The sequence below is a fragment of the Etheostoma spectabile genome, unplaced genomic scaffold (genome assembly GCF_008692095.1).
Source record: "Etheostoma spectabile isolate EspeVRDwgs_2016 unplaced genomic scaffold, UIUC_Espe_1.0 scaffold00018495, whole genome shotgun sequence".
NCBI lineage: Eukaryota > Metazoa > Chordata > Actinopteri > Perciformes > Percidae > Etheostoma > Etheostoma spectabile.
In genome coordinates this window covers 47,043-62,822 of record NW_022604290.1, presented here as the reverse complement: position 1 = coordinate 62,822, position 15,780 = coordinate 47,043, and the positions used below count along the sequence as shown (strand labels likewise).

Genomic DNA, 15,780 nt, shown 5'->3' with positions numbered 1-15,780 from the left:
CAAGCGCAGTACCTAGGTAAGGATTACAAGCCAATCAGGAGCAGAGTATAGGCTGGACTACAGTAGAGCTGTTTGGAATCAGTGTTTTCTTTTGGAGATTCATGATCCCTAATACCTTTCTAAACCACTTACCCTGGTCCCTGACCCCTGACCCCAGAGCTGGTAGCTCTGTTCCTGGCGGAGCCAGTTGGGCCCCCTGCTCTGGCTGGCTGGAGCTCAGAGGCTTCAGGTGAGGAGGCCTCAAAGACCAACTGCTTTTGCAGCATCTGGTCCTAGTCTTCTGGAAGCGAGGCCTCCAAAGACAAGCTGCTTTCGCAGCGCCTACTCTCTGCCGAAGCTTCTGGCCTCCAGCTGCCCGGAGCAGAACCCTGAACTTAAAGAAACAACTCAATTCATTGTAGAAATGTAAGAAGTCTATGACTCATGACCATACTATAATGTGTAAATTAATTTAACGTGTATAGAGCAGACATTTTCAAATGTAATTGGTAAATATTATATTTGATTATTAATAGCTTTGATAGCAGGATCATTCTCAATACTTTTGTAAAACCTTTGTCTTTCTGGAGTATATCCACTATAATACATTCTTAAAAAATGTCATATCTTTTGCTATGGTTGGGCCTCGTATCCAAACTACTCTGGCAGATGATACTAGTGTCGATTTAGCCTTGGGAAATAATTAGCAGCTGGTAGATAGATCTCCCCATCGGGAAATAAAACCCCAGTCTTCCGTGTGAGAGGCGGAGGCGACCATCCAAAGTTTCAGTAGTATTGTGGTTTTTGTGTTGGAACAAGTTGCACTGTTTGAAATAAGCTTTTGAGATACAAGAACGTCTTCACTTGGGACAGCAATTGACTCCGAACGCAATGGGAAAAATCCTGAGCTTTGAGATTTGGAGGGGCTGACTTTGATTCCAAATGCTTGACACTGGACTTCAATCTGCCCCAGTGGGCGCTGTAGATCACTGTTTGATGAAGCCCACAGAACAACATAATCTGGAAAGAGCAGAAGAGGAATTATAAGGTGCCCGGACTTGAAACTCTCCCACCTTCTGCTGCACCTTGTGAGGTGCTGTTCATGTCCAGTAGATATGCTTTTTCCATTGCTTGACGATATTCCCATTTAGGGTCAGGAGTTCTCCTCCCATGCTGAACACAGCCTGAGCCAAGGCACGCTTTCCCCCTCATGATTCACCCCAGTGGGGGCTGTAGATCAATGCCTGATAAAGCCAAATGAACCACATAGTCTGCAAAGAGCATAAATGGAATTCCAAGGTGGCTAGACTTGACACTCTCCCAACTCCTGCGGCACCTTGTGACGTTTTGTTCACGTCCAGGAGTTGTGCTCTTTCAATCGCTTGAAAACATTCCCATTTAGGATCAGGAGTTCTCCTCCCATGCTGAGCTGAGCCAAGGCCCACTTTCCCGAGTAGTCCCACGCGTTCGCCGGGACTTCCTCGAGGCCTTGCATTGGTTAGCTGGTAGAAAAATCTCCCCGTCGGGGAATCGAACCCCGATCTTCCGCGTGACAGGCGGAGATACTGTCCATTATACTAACGAGGAATGCCCAAGCTTAATATTTGGCACATCAAGAAATAGGTGGCGCTATTCCAACATTCAGACCACAGTCAATGCATGTAGAAATATTTAGGTTTACTACATATTTGCTATCATTCAAATCCATGACAAAGCATCTGTGACTGAATCTAGTTTAAAATCTCTATTTTGTAGCTTTTTGAACATTTGCAGTCAAATAAAAATGGTGCATTTTCCCACAAATATGCAAAATAAATGCTTTTCGTCAGTTTCCGTAGTGTAGTGGTTATCACGTTTGCCTAACACGCGAAAGGTCCCCTGTTCGAAACAGGGCGGAAACACATTTCTTTGTTGGTTTTGACTTCGCACAATCAAACTCTGCAAAGTTAAACTCTCCATGACATTCACGGAAAAATCTCCCTGACGTGAAATCGTGGCCAGGCCTGCCGAAGTTTCCCCAGTGCAGTAGTCATCACATTCAGAGATTAAGGAATATCCTGTCGAAAATTGATGCAGAAAAACTAGTCCACGCATTTGTTACTTCTAAGCTGGATTACTCCAATTCTTTATTATCTGGTTGCTTAAAAGAGTCCATAAAGATTCTTCAGCTGATCCAGAATGCTGCAGCACGTGTTCTGATAGGAACCAGGAAAAGAGATCACATCTCTCCTGGTTTGGCTTCTCTGCATTGGCTTCCTGTAAAATCCAGAATAGAATTTAAAATCCTTCTTCTCACCTACAAAGCGCTTCATGTTCAAGCACCATCTTATCTTAAAGAGCTCATTGTACCTTATTACCCCACCAGAGCACTGCGCTCCCAGAATGCAGGGTTCCTTGTGGTTCCTAAAGTCTCCAAAAGTAGAATGGGAGCCAGAGTGTTCAGCTATCAAGCTCCTCACCAGGTTCCCGTTTGGGTTCAGGAGGCAGACACCATATCCACATTTAAGAGTAGGCTTGAGACTTTCCTCTTTGATGAAGCTTATAGGTAGTTCTGGTTCAGTTTTTCCTTGCCTCTTTCGCCTAGTGCTTGCTCTTGGTGGGAATTTTCCGGTTTCTGTAAATAACATCACAGAAGATGGTCTGGACCTGCTCTTTTATGAAAAGCGCAATGAGATAAGTGTTGTTGTGATTTGGCGCTATATAAATAAATTGAATTGAATTAAATTACCTGAACCTCAACTTCCTAGCCTCATAGTTGATGTTTTACATTCTTGGATCCGTCTTAGGTTCCTGCTGTCTGCCTACGTTCCTGGATCCTGAAGTAGGCGATCATATCGTCACTGAAAAATATCTTTGATAGCAGGATCATTCTCAATCCTTTTGTAAAACCTTTGTCTTTCTTGGAGTATATCCACTATAATACATTCTTAAAAAATGTCATATCTTTTGCTATGGTTGGGCCTCGTATCCAAACTACTCTGGCAGATGATACTAGTGTCGATTTAGCCTTGGGAAATAATTAGCAGCTGGTAGACAGATCTCCCCATCGGGAAATAAACCCCAGTCTTCCGTGTGAGAGGCGGAGGCGACCATCCAAAGTTTCAGTAGTATTGTGGGTTTTTGTGTTGGAACAAGTTGCACTGTTTGAAATAAGCTTTTGAGATACAAGAACGTCTTCACTTGGGACAGCAATTGACTCCCAACCCGATGGGAGAAATCCTGAGCTTTGAGATTTGGAGGGGCTGACTTTGATTACGAATGCTTGACACTGGACTTCAATCTGCCCCAGTGGGCGCTGTAGATCACTGTTTGATGAAGCCCACAGAACAACATAATCTGGAAAGAGCAGAAGAGGAATTATAAGGTGCCCAGACTTGACACTCTCCCACCTTCTGCTGCGCCTTGTGAGGTGCTGTTCATGTCCAGTAGATATGCTTTTTCCATCGCTTGACGATATTCCCATTTAGGGTCAGGAGTTCTCCTCCCATGCTGAACACAGCCTGAGCCAAGGCACGCTTTCCCCCTCATGATTCACCCCAGTGGAAGCTGTAGATCAATGCCTGATAAAGCCAAATGAACCACATAGTCTGCAAAGAGCATAAATGGAATTCCAAGGTGGCTAGACTTGACACTCTCCCAACTCCTGCGGCACCTTGTGACGTTTTGTTCACGTCCAGGAGTTGTGCTCTTTCAATCGCTTGAAAACATTCCCATTTAGGATCAGGAGTTCTCCTTCCATGCTGAACACAGCTTGAGCCAAGGCCCACTTTCCCGAGTAGTCCCACGCGTTCGCCGGGACTTCCTCGAGGCCTTGCATTGGTTAGCTGGTAGAAAAATCTCCCCGTCGGGGAATCGAACCCCGATCTTCCGCGTGACAGGCGGAGATACTGTCCATTATACTAACGAGGAATGCCCAAGCTTAATATTTGGCACATCAAGAAATAGGTGGCGCTATTCCAACATTCAGACCACAGTCAATGCATGTAGAAATATTTAGGTTTACTACATATTTGCTATCATTCAAATCCATGACAAAGCATCTGTGACTGAATCTAGTTTAAAATCTCTATTTTGTAGCTTTTTGAACATTTGCAGTAAAATAAAAATGGTGCATTTTCCCACAAATATGCAAAATAAATGCATTTCGTCAGTTTCCGTAGTGTAGTGGTTATCACGTTTGCCTAACACGCGAAAGGTCCCCTGTTCGAAACAGGGCGGAAACACATTTCTTTGTTTGTATTGACTTCGCACAATCAAACTCTGCGAAGTTAAACTCTCTATGACATTCACGGAAAAATCTCCCTGACGTGAAATCGTGGCCAGGCCTGCCGAAGTTTCCCCAGTGCAGTAGTCATCACATTCAGAGATTCAGGAGTATCCTGTCGAAAATTGATGCAGAAAAACTAGTCCACGCATTTGTTACTTCTAAGCTGGATTACTCCAGTTCTTTATTATCAGGTTGCTTAAAAGAGTCCATAAAGATTCTTCAGCTGATCCAGAATGCTGCAGCACGTGTTCTGATAGGAACCAGAAAAAGAGATCACATCTCTCCTGGTTTGGCTTCTCTGCATTGGCTTCCTGTAAAATCCAGAATAGAATTTAAAATCCTTCTTCTCACCTACAAAGCTCTTCATGTTCAAGCACCATCTTATCTTAAAGAGCTCATTGTACCTTATTACCCCACCAGAGCACTGCGCTCCCAGAATGCAGGGTTCCTTGTGGTTCCTAAAGTCTCCAAAAGTCGAATGGGAGCCAGAGTGTTCAGCTATCAAGCTCCTCACCGGGTTCCCGTTTGGGTTCAGGAGGCAGACACCATCTCCACATTTAAGAGTAGGCTTGAGACTTTCCTCTTTGATGAAGCTTAAAGGTAGTTCTGGCTCAGTTTTTCCTTGCCTCTTTCGCCTAGTGCTTGCTCTTGGTGGGAATTTCCGGTTTCTGTAAATAACATCACAGAAGATGGTCTGGACCTGCTCTTTTATGAAAAGCCCAATGAGATAAGTGTTGTTGTGATTTGGCGTTATATAAATAAAATTGAATTGAATTAAATTACCTGAACCTCAACTTCCTAGCCTCATAGTTGATGTTTTACATTCTTGGATCCGTCTTAGGTTCCTGCTGTCTGCCTACGTTCCTGGATCCTGAAGTAGGTGATCATATCGTCACTGAAAACATATCTTTGATAGCAGGATCATTCTCAATCCTTTTGTAAAACCTTTGTCTTTCTTGGAGTATATCCACTATAATACATTCTTAAAAAATGTCATATCTTTTGCTATGGTTGGGCCTCGTATCCAAACTACTCTGGCAGATGATACTAGTGTCGATTTAGCCTTGGGAAATAATTAGCAGCTGGTAGACAGATCTCCCCATCGGGAAATAAAACCCCAGTCTTCCGTGGGAGAGGCGGAGGCGACCATCCAAAGTTTCAGTAGTATTGTGATTTTTGTGTTGGAACAAGTTGCACTGTTTGAAATAAGCTTTTGAGATACAAGAACGTCTTCACTTGGGACAGCAATTGACTCCCAACCCGATGGGAGAAATCCTGAGCTTTGAGATTTGGAGGGGCTGACTTTGATTCCGAATGCTTGACACTGGACTTCAATCTGCCCCAGTGGGTGCTGTAGATCACTGTTTGATGAAGCCCACTGAACAACATAATCTGGAAAGAGCAGAAGAGGAATTATAAGGTGCCCAGACTGACACTCTCCCAAGTTGATGTGTATATGCATTTATAAAAAGAAATGAAGTGATGATTAATGAATAGTGATGATGACATAATGAATGGTGATGATATCGTAAAAAGAAAGTTGATGTGTATACATTTATTAAAAGAAAGATGATGTCATAATGAATGGTGATGATAAATCTAAAAGAATGTTGATGTGTTTATGCATTAATCTAAAAGAAAGTTGATGTGTATATTAGGGGTGATACGAGTATCCGGCTGAAACGAGTATCCGGTACGGATAAAGCACTTTTGCCGAGTACAAGTATTATCCGAGTAATATGAGTCAATATCCGTGCTCGGATTGAATAGAACTCCTCAACTGGCCGCGCAGCGTTCTGTGATAATCACAGCGCCCCCCCCCCCCGCCTACAAACACGCTCAGCTCTCTCACACACACAGAACAAGGAGAAATGCGCTCCCTCGCCTCTCTCTCTCTCTCTCTCCCGCTCCGTCAGGCAGGCAGTCGGGTCTGCGGATCTGTTCCGTTAACGTTAGGGTTTCTTCAGCTTCAGGTTTGTTTTTAACTTCGGTTTGTAGTCCTTACATAGTAACCAGTAGATTTCTGGTGAACGTGGGGTTTGTAGTCCTTACATAGTAACCAGTAGATTTCTGGTGAACGTGGGGTTTGTAGTCCTTACCTAACCAGTAGATTTCTGGTGAACGTGGGGTATGTAGTCCTTACATAGTAACCAGTAGATTTCTGGTGAACGTGGGGTTTGTAGTCCTTACATAGTAACCAGTAGATTTCTGGTGAACGTGGGGTTTGTAGTCCTTACATAGTAACTAGTTTCTGGTGAACGTGGGGTTTGTAGTCCTTACATAGTAACCAGTAGATTTCTGGTGAACGTGGGGTTTGTAGTCCTTACATAGTAACCAGTAGATTTCTGGTGAACGTGGGGTTTGTAGTCCTTACATAGTAACCAGTAGATTTCTGGTGAACGTGGGGTTTGTAGTCCTTACATAGTAACCAGTAGATTTCTGGTGAACATGGGGTTTGTAGTCCTTACATAGTAACCAGTAGATTTCTGGTGAACGTGGGGTTTGTAGTCCTTACATAGTAACCAGTAGATTTCTGGTGAACGTGGGGATGTAGTCCTTACATGGTAACTAGTTTTCTGGTTAACGTGGGGTTTGTAGTCCTTACATAGTAACCAGTAGATTTCTGGTGAACGTGGGTTTGTAGTCCTTACATAGTAACCAGTAGATTTCTGGTGAACGTGGGGTTTGTAGTCCTTACATAGTAACCAGTAGATTTCTGGTGAACGTGGGGTTTGTAGTCCTTACATAGTAACCAGTAGATTTCTGGTGAACGTGGGGTTTGTAGTCCTTACATAGTAACCAGTAGATTTCTGGTGAACGTGGGGTTTGTAGTCCTTACATAGTAACTAGTTTCTGGTGAACATGGGGTTTGTAGTCCTTACATAGTAACCAGTAGATTTCTGGTGAACGTGGGGTTTGTAGTCCTTACATAGTAACCAGTAGATTTCTGGTGAACGTGGGGTTTGTAGTCCTTACATAGTAACCAGTAGATTTCTGGTGAACGTGGGTTTCAGACATGCTGCTTGTTTTAAATGCGACTCCAGTTGCGTGTCTGCCATCGGAGTTTTTTTTTTTTTAACTGCCAGCTGCCCCCCCCCCCCCCCCCTCTCTCTCTGGTTCTCTCTCTTACGCACACACACACACACACACACACAACACACACACATACCTGGTGTCGAAATAAAAAAATAAAAATAACCAAAAACAAAAAAAGTCACAATGATCATAAAAAAATTAAAAGTTAAAAAACGAAAGTTATATTGAGTATGAAAACTCTTTTTCATTACATTTTACTTCATAATTGCAACCGCATGTGTTGTATAATTGTTGCAAAACGTTCTGTATATAGTTCTGTCTGTTACCATGACAACACCATCGATCTGAAGCTCGATGCTGTCATGTAAATAGTTTTCAAATCAGCAATAAATATAAGAATTTCTGATCAACCATATCAATTGCATGCTTAAAATAACATACCCGTTAATAAATGCATATACACATCAACTTTCTTTTTATTATATCATCACCATTCATATTCATTATGTCATCAACACTATTCATTATGTCAGCAACTTTCTTTAATATTAATGCTATACACATCAACGTTCTTTGATATTAATGCTATACACATCAACTTTCTTTTTGATTAATTCATATACACATCAACTTTCTTTTATATTTGCATATACTGATTAACTTAATTTTTGATTTATCAGAACCATCATTATTCATCATACTTTTCATTATGTCATCAACTTTCTTTTTAATAAATGCATATACAGATCAAATTTATTTTTAATGAATGCATATGCACATCAATTTTCTTTATATTAATGCATATACACATCAAATTTCTTTTTATTATGCATATACTCATTAACTTAATTTTTATTAATGCTAAACATATTAACTTTCTTTTAGATTAACGCATATACGCATCAAGTTTTTTTAGATTTCTGCATGTACACATCAACTTTCTTTTAGATGTATGCATACACATTATGTCATCATCACTATTCATATGACATCAACTTTTTTATAGATTAATGCATGTACACGTTAACTTTCTTTTTATCACATTCATTATGTCATCATCACTATTCATTATGTCATCAATTTTCTTCATATTAATGCATATACACCTCAACATTCTTTGATATTAATGCATATACACATCAACATTCTTGATATTATCCTATACACCTCACATTCTTTGATATTAATGCATGTACAAATCAACTTTCTATTCATGCATCATCACCATTAATTATGATATCATCACTATTCATCCCTTCTCTCCAAAGCCAGGAGCATATCTGGTCATGTTCATTGCTCAAGCAAAGCCAGCAACAGATTACATGAGCTCCAAACACAGTAGAACCTCCCCCAGCACACGCTCATAACAGATGAAAAAACAAGGTGGAACAATACTTTCTACATGCTCCAGCGGCTGGTGGAGCAGCGCAGGGCTCGGCATTCTAACATGGGTAAAGATTCTACAATCATCTATCCAAATGAGTGGGGGTTAGCATCAGACATGCTCACTGTTCTTAGTCCTTTTGAGGAGGTCACACGGGCGCCCTCAAAACCCAGCGCCTCCATCTCTGAGGGCATCCCCCTCCTGGATGGCCTTGCTCCATCATCAGGTCACTGCATGCTGGTGAGGAATCTGAGGATGAATCAGATCAGTTCCTGGCTGGTGATGATGATCAGGATGCCACAGTGGGGCTGGGCCAAGATGTTGCGGCTGAGTCCAGGGAAAGGTTAGGCACAGCAGCAGGAAACTGGCAGCCAATCTGAGCAAAGAACTAGAATGGCATTTTGAACCAATTTTGCAAACTCCACATTTCTGCTTGCCACTCTCCTTGACCCCAGATATAAGGCCAGCTGTTTTCTGAGTGGTTTTTAGCACAGCTGGAAATGTGTTCAGTCCACAGCGTGCAAACTTAGACCCTAGCCATGTGGAACAACTGGTCTTCAGTACAGTCTATGCAGATCTGAAAAACAGCATCAGCCTATTTGATCTGTAGAAGACAGTCCCCCCCCGCCCCCCCTCTCTCTTTTTTTCTCTCTCTCTGTATCTCTTACTAACAGACACACAAACACACACACACACACACACACACACACACACACACACATACCTGGTATTAATAATGCATATACACATCAAATTTCTTTTGATTAATACATATACACATCAACTTTCTTTTAGATCATTCAAATGCACTTTCTTTTATATTAATGCATAAACACATCAACTTTCTTTTTGATTTATCATCACTATTCATTATGTCATCATAACAATTCATTACGACATCAACTCTCTCTTTTAATAAATCCATATACACTACCGTTCAAAAGTTTGGGGTCACCCAACAATTTTGTGTTTTCCTGAAAAGTCACACTTATTCACCACCATACGTTGTGAAATGAATAGAAAATAGAGTCAAGACATTGACAAGGTTAGAAATAATGATTTGTATTTGAAATAAGATTTTTTTTACATCAAACTTTGCTTTCGTCAAAGAATCCTCCATTTGCAGCAATTACAGCATTGCAGACCTTGGCATTCTAGCTGTTAATTTGTTGAGGTAATCTGGAGAAATTGCACCCCACGCTTCCAGAAGCAGCTCCCACAAGTTGGATTGGTTGGATGGGCACTTCTTGCGTACCATACGGTCATCCTGCTCCCACAACAGCTCAATGGGGTTCAGATCTGGGGACTGCCTGGCCACTCCATTACCGATAGAATACCAGCTGCCTGCTTCTGCTCTAATAGTTCTTGCACAATTTGGAGGTGTGTTTAGGGTCATTGTCCTGTTGTAGGATGAAATTGGCTCCAATCAAGCGCTGTCCACTGGTATGGCATGGCGTTGCAAAATGGAGTGAGTCCACCAGACGCTCTCTGGTGGACTACCTCCATCTCCCACATCTCCTCCCGTGCTCAGACTGTTTATTTCCGTATGCTGAACTTTTCAGTGTTAGAACCTTTTGTTACATGTTGATTGTCTCTTGTGGTCGTTCTGTGTCTGGGTCCAAAACCAGACCGAACAGATCGACCTGGCCCACATGGAGCCCACAGAATCACCCCCGGTCACAATAGGTCAAAAAAGAAGCCGTATCTAAACCCGATCCAGAAGCACCGGCGTGTTCTCTAGGCCAAGGCTCATTTAAAATGGAAAAGTGGAAAACTGTTCTGTGGTCAGACAAATCAAAAACTGGTTATTTTATGATTGGTATAAAAGGGGTCTGGATGTTTGGGACTGTCCTGGACGCACGGAGCTGATTTGGGTCGGCTGGTGTTGGACACCAACAACTGGCTTTGTAAATAGTGGTGTTAACTGGTATATGTTGCATGGGGGTTGTTTTAGTCCTTTTCCTTTTGTTGGATGTCCGTTCTTTTATAATGCATGCTGGTTTGTTTTTATAATATCCATACATTACAGTTTTAACAGAAAAGATGTTGCTATTTTAACATATAAATATGAATAAAATTGTATATTTTTATGAATCCATTTCTGTCTCTGACCCCTAATTTAGGTTAAACGGATCTGTGTGCTCCTAAAGGTCTTGGGCCTATCCCAGGTGGCGTTGTTGGAGATTTTAGATTCTAGAGTGGCATAGGCCACTCGCACTGCACACTCACATATGCAGCCCAGAGGATTGTGGTCAGAAATCACGCTGGCTTGCTTACTACAGAATGGGACCGGGTGCATAGGACGGTTATTGGAGTACTGTAAGTCAGACTACTATGTATTGGGGAAGACAATGTTTTTCCTGTCATAATAATGGTAGTATGAGTATGTAACACAACCAGTATCTCTCTCAAAGCACTCCTCGTCCAGGAATGAAGCTAAACTTGATAACTCCTCCCACACACGATGTTTTTACATCACAGCTCAGACTAGTCTCACTCAGACAGTCGTTGTCACTGAGCGAGAGGTGAGATGGCGCAGAGAGGAGTTCAGCTGGACCGGAAACCTTCTCTTGTTTCATCTGTCTGGATCTACTGAAGGATCCGGTGACTACTCCCTGTGGACACAGCTACTGCATGAACTGTATTAAAGCCACTGGGATGGAGAGGATGGTAAGTACAGCTACAGCTGTCCTCAGTGCAGGAAGACGTTCACACCGAGGCCTGTCCTGCTGAAAAACACCATGTTAGCAGATTTAGTGGAAGAGCTGAAGAAGACTGGACTCCAAGCTGCTCCTGCTGATCACTGCTATGCTGGAGCTGAAGATGTGGCCTGTGATGTCTGCACCGGGAGGAAACTCAAAGCCATCAAGTCCTGTCTCATCTGTCTTGTCTCTTACTGTGAGAAACACCTTCAGCTTCATTATGATGTAGCTCAGTTAAAGAAACACAAGCTGGTGGAGCCGTCAAAGAAGCTCCAGGAGAACGTCTGCTCTCGTCATGATGAGGTGATGAAGATGTTCTGTCGTACTGATCAGCAGCTTATCTGTTATCTCTGCTTAATGGAGGAACATAAAGGCCACGACACAGTCTCAGCTGCAGCAGAGAGAGCTGAGAGGCAGAGAGAGCTCGAGGGGAGTCGACTCAACATCCAGCAGAGAATCCAGGACAGAGAGAAAGATGTGAAGCTGCTTCAACAGCAGGCGGAGGCCATCAATCTCTCTGCTGATGAAGCAGTGGAGGACAGCGAGAAGATCTTCACTGAGCTGATCCGTCTCCTGGAGAAAAGAAGCTCGGATGTGAAGCAGCAGGTCAGATCCCAGCAGAAAGGGAAGTGAGTCGAGTCCGAGAGCTTCAGGAGAAGCTGGAGCAGGAGATCACTGAGCTGAAGAGGAAAGACGCTGAGCTGAAGAAGCTCTCACACACAGAGGATCACACCAGTTTCTACACAACTACCCCTCACTGGCACCAGTCAGCCATCAGCATCCAGCATCCAGATCCGTCCTCTGAGCTGCTTTGAGGACGTGACAGCGGCCGTGTCAGAGCTCAGAGATAAACTACAGGACGTCCTGAGAGAGAAGTGGACAACCGTCTCACTGGCAGGGACTGAAGTGGACGTTTTACTGGTACAACCAGAGCCCAAGACCAGAGCTGGATTCTTACAATATTCACGTGAAATCACACTGGATCCAAACACAGCACACAAACAGGTGTTATTATCTGAGGGGAACAAGAAAGCAACAGTAATGATAAAACAACAGTCTTATTCTAGTCACCCAGACAGATTCACTGACTGGTTTCAGGTCCTGAGTAGAGAGAGTCTGACAGGACGTTGTTACTGGGAGGTGGAGATGACAGGGAGAGGGAGAGTTTATGTAGCAGTCTCATACAAGAATATCAACAGAGCGGGGGGGTCGGATGAATGTAGATTTGGACAAAATCTTGGGCATTAGAATATAACAACAGTTATATATTTTGGTCCAACGATGTCCAAACTCCCGTCTCAGGTCCTGAGTCCTCCAGAGTAGGAGTGGACCTGGATCAAAGTGCAGGTATTCTGTCCTTCTACAGCATCTCTGAAACCATGACCCTCCTCCACAGAGTCCAGTCCACGTTCACTCAGCCGCTCTGCGCTGGACTAGGGTTTTTTTGGTCTTGGTCTTGGTTTTCTGGATTCTCTGCTGAGTTGTGTAAAGTGAAATAAACAGAAGTCATTTAAGGGTTAAATTCAGAGTTTTAACTCTTCGTCTTATTTAGTCTCCATGTTTGTTGCTGACAGCTGATTGTTGTCATTCTATTTTTATGTTTTTCATGTGTTTCCACGTTTTGTGTTTTTTTCTTATTTTTTTGGCTTTTATCAACAAGCTCTCAATGAGCTCAGTTGAGATCTGTTATTTTACCTGTAGAGAGAAGTCCATATATGGTCAGACAGGTGTGTCTGCAGGTTCACAGCTGTGTTGGGAGGGGTTGACCTGCAGAGACACACGGAGACACACAGAGACACACAAAGACACACAGAGACAACACAAAGAGACATACAGAGCCAGAGACACACAGAGACAAAGACACAGAGACAGAGACAGACATTTCCAGAAGAGAAATCTGAAAATTGTAAAATGTTCTAAATTCTTCTTTTATTTTGTAGTTTTTCCAGACAGGATTTTGGAGATCTCCTTTCATCACTGCATCAATCACAATATGGTGGCAACATAAAAAACACCTGTTGACAAGTTTTTAGATATGAAATGTTCCATAAATCAGTTTCTGAATGATATGTGAACACCCCCCTCTGTAATACCTTCATAATATAGATTGGAGTGAAACTGGAAAGTTGGGTGCATGGAAGTGCTGCTGAAGTGGAGATTTTTGGCTCAGTCTGAGAAAAACCCATTTAGAGGAAAACGGCATTTGAACATCTGGATTATACATAACATAACATTAACATCTGGTTATTATAGGAGAAAAGGGTCTAATTAATGAACTAACACATATCAACAGGAAACTTCCCCAGTTAATTACTTACATTAACACAGAGAAATTTTCCAGATTTTTGGATTACTACTTTTCTGAAATGTCATGTTTAAATATGCAAATGCTAACTTTTGGTGAATTTAGGAGAACTTTGAACGTGCAAATAGACATGATCACCTACATGTGTATTTTGGTATGATGGTTTTTAATAAACCTCATTTTTCTTGTAACTGTTATGTTTCTTTCTCATTTTCTCAGCTTGACATTTTTGGTATGGAATGCAAATCAAATGCTTCTAATGATAAATTATTCCAACTTGATGTCAGATTGAGTGGGTTCAAATCCCACCTCTGCCGTTTACATATATTACATAGCTGGAAGGCAACCAATGTGATGTCTTACAGCGTGGTATTTGGCCTGAATTTGGTGAAGTAACTAGAATCATCCATCCATCACCTTGCTGGGATTGTTCCTTGTTAACCTGAGGTTTTACGCTGGTGAAACCTTCCTTTCCAGCACTTTGAAGTAGAAAATCAACAAATAATTGTGATAATCTCCATATTGATCAAAATAATTGTGATTATCACTTTGGCCATAATCGTGCAGCCCAAAGAGATCTAATGTTTTATCAAACCAGGTTGAGCAAGTAACCTTTCTGCTGACTTCTTGACAAATAAAGAAAGTAACATCACTCAAAGAAAGCTACTGCGATGGCTGGGAATCGAACCCAGGTCAACTACTTGTAAGGCAGCTATGCTCACCACTATACCACCATCGCTGGGCAGTACAATGTTCACTTCAAATCTTGCAACACATCTGGGCATTGAGACCGGAAGTGCGCTCTATCACTGAGCTACAGCCCCTGACGATTCAGAAATTCCCTCCAGGGGGTCCTGTGTTTTCACATTCACAACAATGGGAAGTGCATTAATCTACATTATTGCCCTTCGGTAGCTCAGTTGGTAGAGCGGAGGACTGTAGAGGCGTAACGCTGAAATCCTTAGGGTCGCTGGCTCAAAGGAGTACTCTTTTCCAGAGTTTCCCTTCAGGGATCCAGAAAGTATTTCTGATTTTGATGTAGAGATGGACAGACAACCCAAAAGCATAATACTTCTTGTCATACATAACAAGAAAAAAAGAGAAGAGGTCGGGGAGATAGAGTTAAGCCCCGACAGAATAGAGAATTACAGAAAAAAGTTGTGAAATAGTGCCAAGTGTGACCAGAAGAATTGGGGAAGAAAAATAGCTTCTCTTTTCACCTGTTTTGTACAAAACATAAGATAACTTTCACCGAATCCCTCAGTTAAAACACAGTCAATATTTGTCTCACAAACCATCTCAATGTCCAATTAAATAATTTTTCCAACAGAATTGAAACTTAACTTACCCCGCTGTTTGAAATTGCTTCCTTGTCATTTGGATTTCAGAGTGGACTCAGCGAGCCCTCAGTGGTTTCTGACCCTCTGTCTCTCAAAGATGTTTGGCGAGGTTTAGAGGCAGGTGATCATCAGATCCTGGATGCATCAGTCACCAGCAAGTCCCGATCTGATCCCTCCTTGAAATCCTGCCGACAACGCCAGGTTTGTTGTGGAAGTTTCTTGTTTACAGCGAGGGAGGAATTTTGTGTTGGAGAAGAGACCTTGTTGAAACAGAATAAAGACAGGCTGCAAACTGGATTAAAGGTCTAGGTATTCAGTGAAAAGTTTTAAATGTTTTCTCGAGAAAAACAATCAGATGACAATAACAGCTCTCCCAATGCACAAAGTTACAGATTGACAAAAGTTCTGTGTCCATACAATCAGTAATACACTTCTTTATATCCAGTGCCCCCAGAGGAAAACCAACCCTGTTTGGAAAACAGTTTAATCTTAAACATAACAATTAGTGGACCTCAGGGAAACAGTTGGAGCTCTTACGTATTTCTGAATCTGCCCTCCATGTCTCTAGTTTCTTGACCGGTCATTCTATCTTAGCTGAAAAAGAACGTCTTGTCTCTTGGACAGGCTATGATAAACACAAAACTGTTTCTGTCAGACTTTAGCCCATTTTGTCCTTGGTGGGAGAATGCAAAGTCATTACAAATTCAGTTGTCTCCTACAAGGAGAAGACACTGAGTAAAGATACAGAAGTCATATACTCTGAGAGG

General features: G+C 42.2%; 5 non-coding genes and 1 pseudogene across 5 annotated transcripts; 3 read left to right on the top strand and 3 right to left on the bottom strand.

Moving 5' to 3' along the window:
- Positions 1–1,494: 1,494 nt before the first annotated feature.
- trnad-guc (transfer RNA aspartic acid (anticodon GUC)) lies at positions 1,495–1,566 on the bottom strand. The gene has a single exon. It is a non-coding gene; the product is annotated as a tRNA-Asp (tRNA).
- Positions 1,567–1,807: 241 nt separating this feature from the next.
- trnav-aac (transfer RNA valine (anticodon AAC)) lies at positions 1,808–1,880 on the top strand. The gene has a single exon. It is a non-coding gene; the product is annotated as a tRNA-Val (tRNA).
- A 1,936-nt stretch (positions 1,881–3,816) lies between these two features.
- On the bottom strand, positions 3,817–3,888 carry trnad-guc (transfer RNA aspartic acid (anticodon GUC)). Its single transcript has one exon. It is a non-coding gene; the product is annotated as a tRNA-Asp (tRNA).
- Positions 3,889–4,129: 241 nt separating this feature from the next.
- trnav-aac (transfer RNA valine (anticodon AAC)) lies at positions 4,130–4,202 on the top strand. Its single transcript has one exon. It is a non-coding gene; the product is annotated as a tRNA-Val (tRNA).
- A 6,964-nt stretch (positions 4,203–11,166) lies between these two features.
- On the top strand, positions 11,167–13,177 carry LOC116680852 (tripartite motif-containing protein 16-like; annotated as a pseudogene).
- A 1,163-nt stretch (positions 13,178–14,340) lies between these two features.
- trnav-uac (transfer RNA valine (anticodon UAC)) lies at positions 14,341–14,412 on the bottom strand. Its single transcript has one exon. It is a non-coding gene; the product is annotated as a tRNA-Val (tRNA).
- Positions 14,413–15,780: the final 1,368 nt, after the last annotated feature.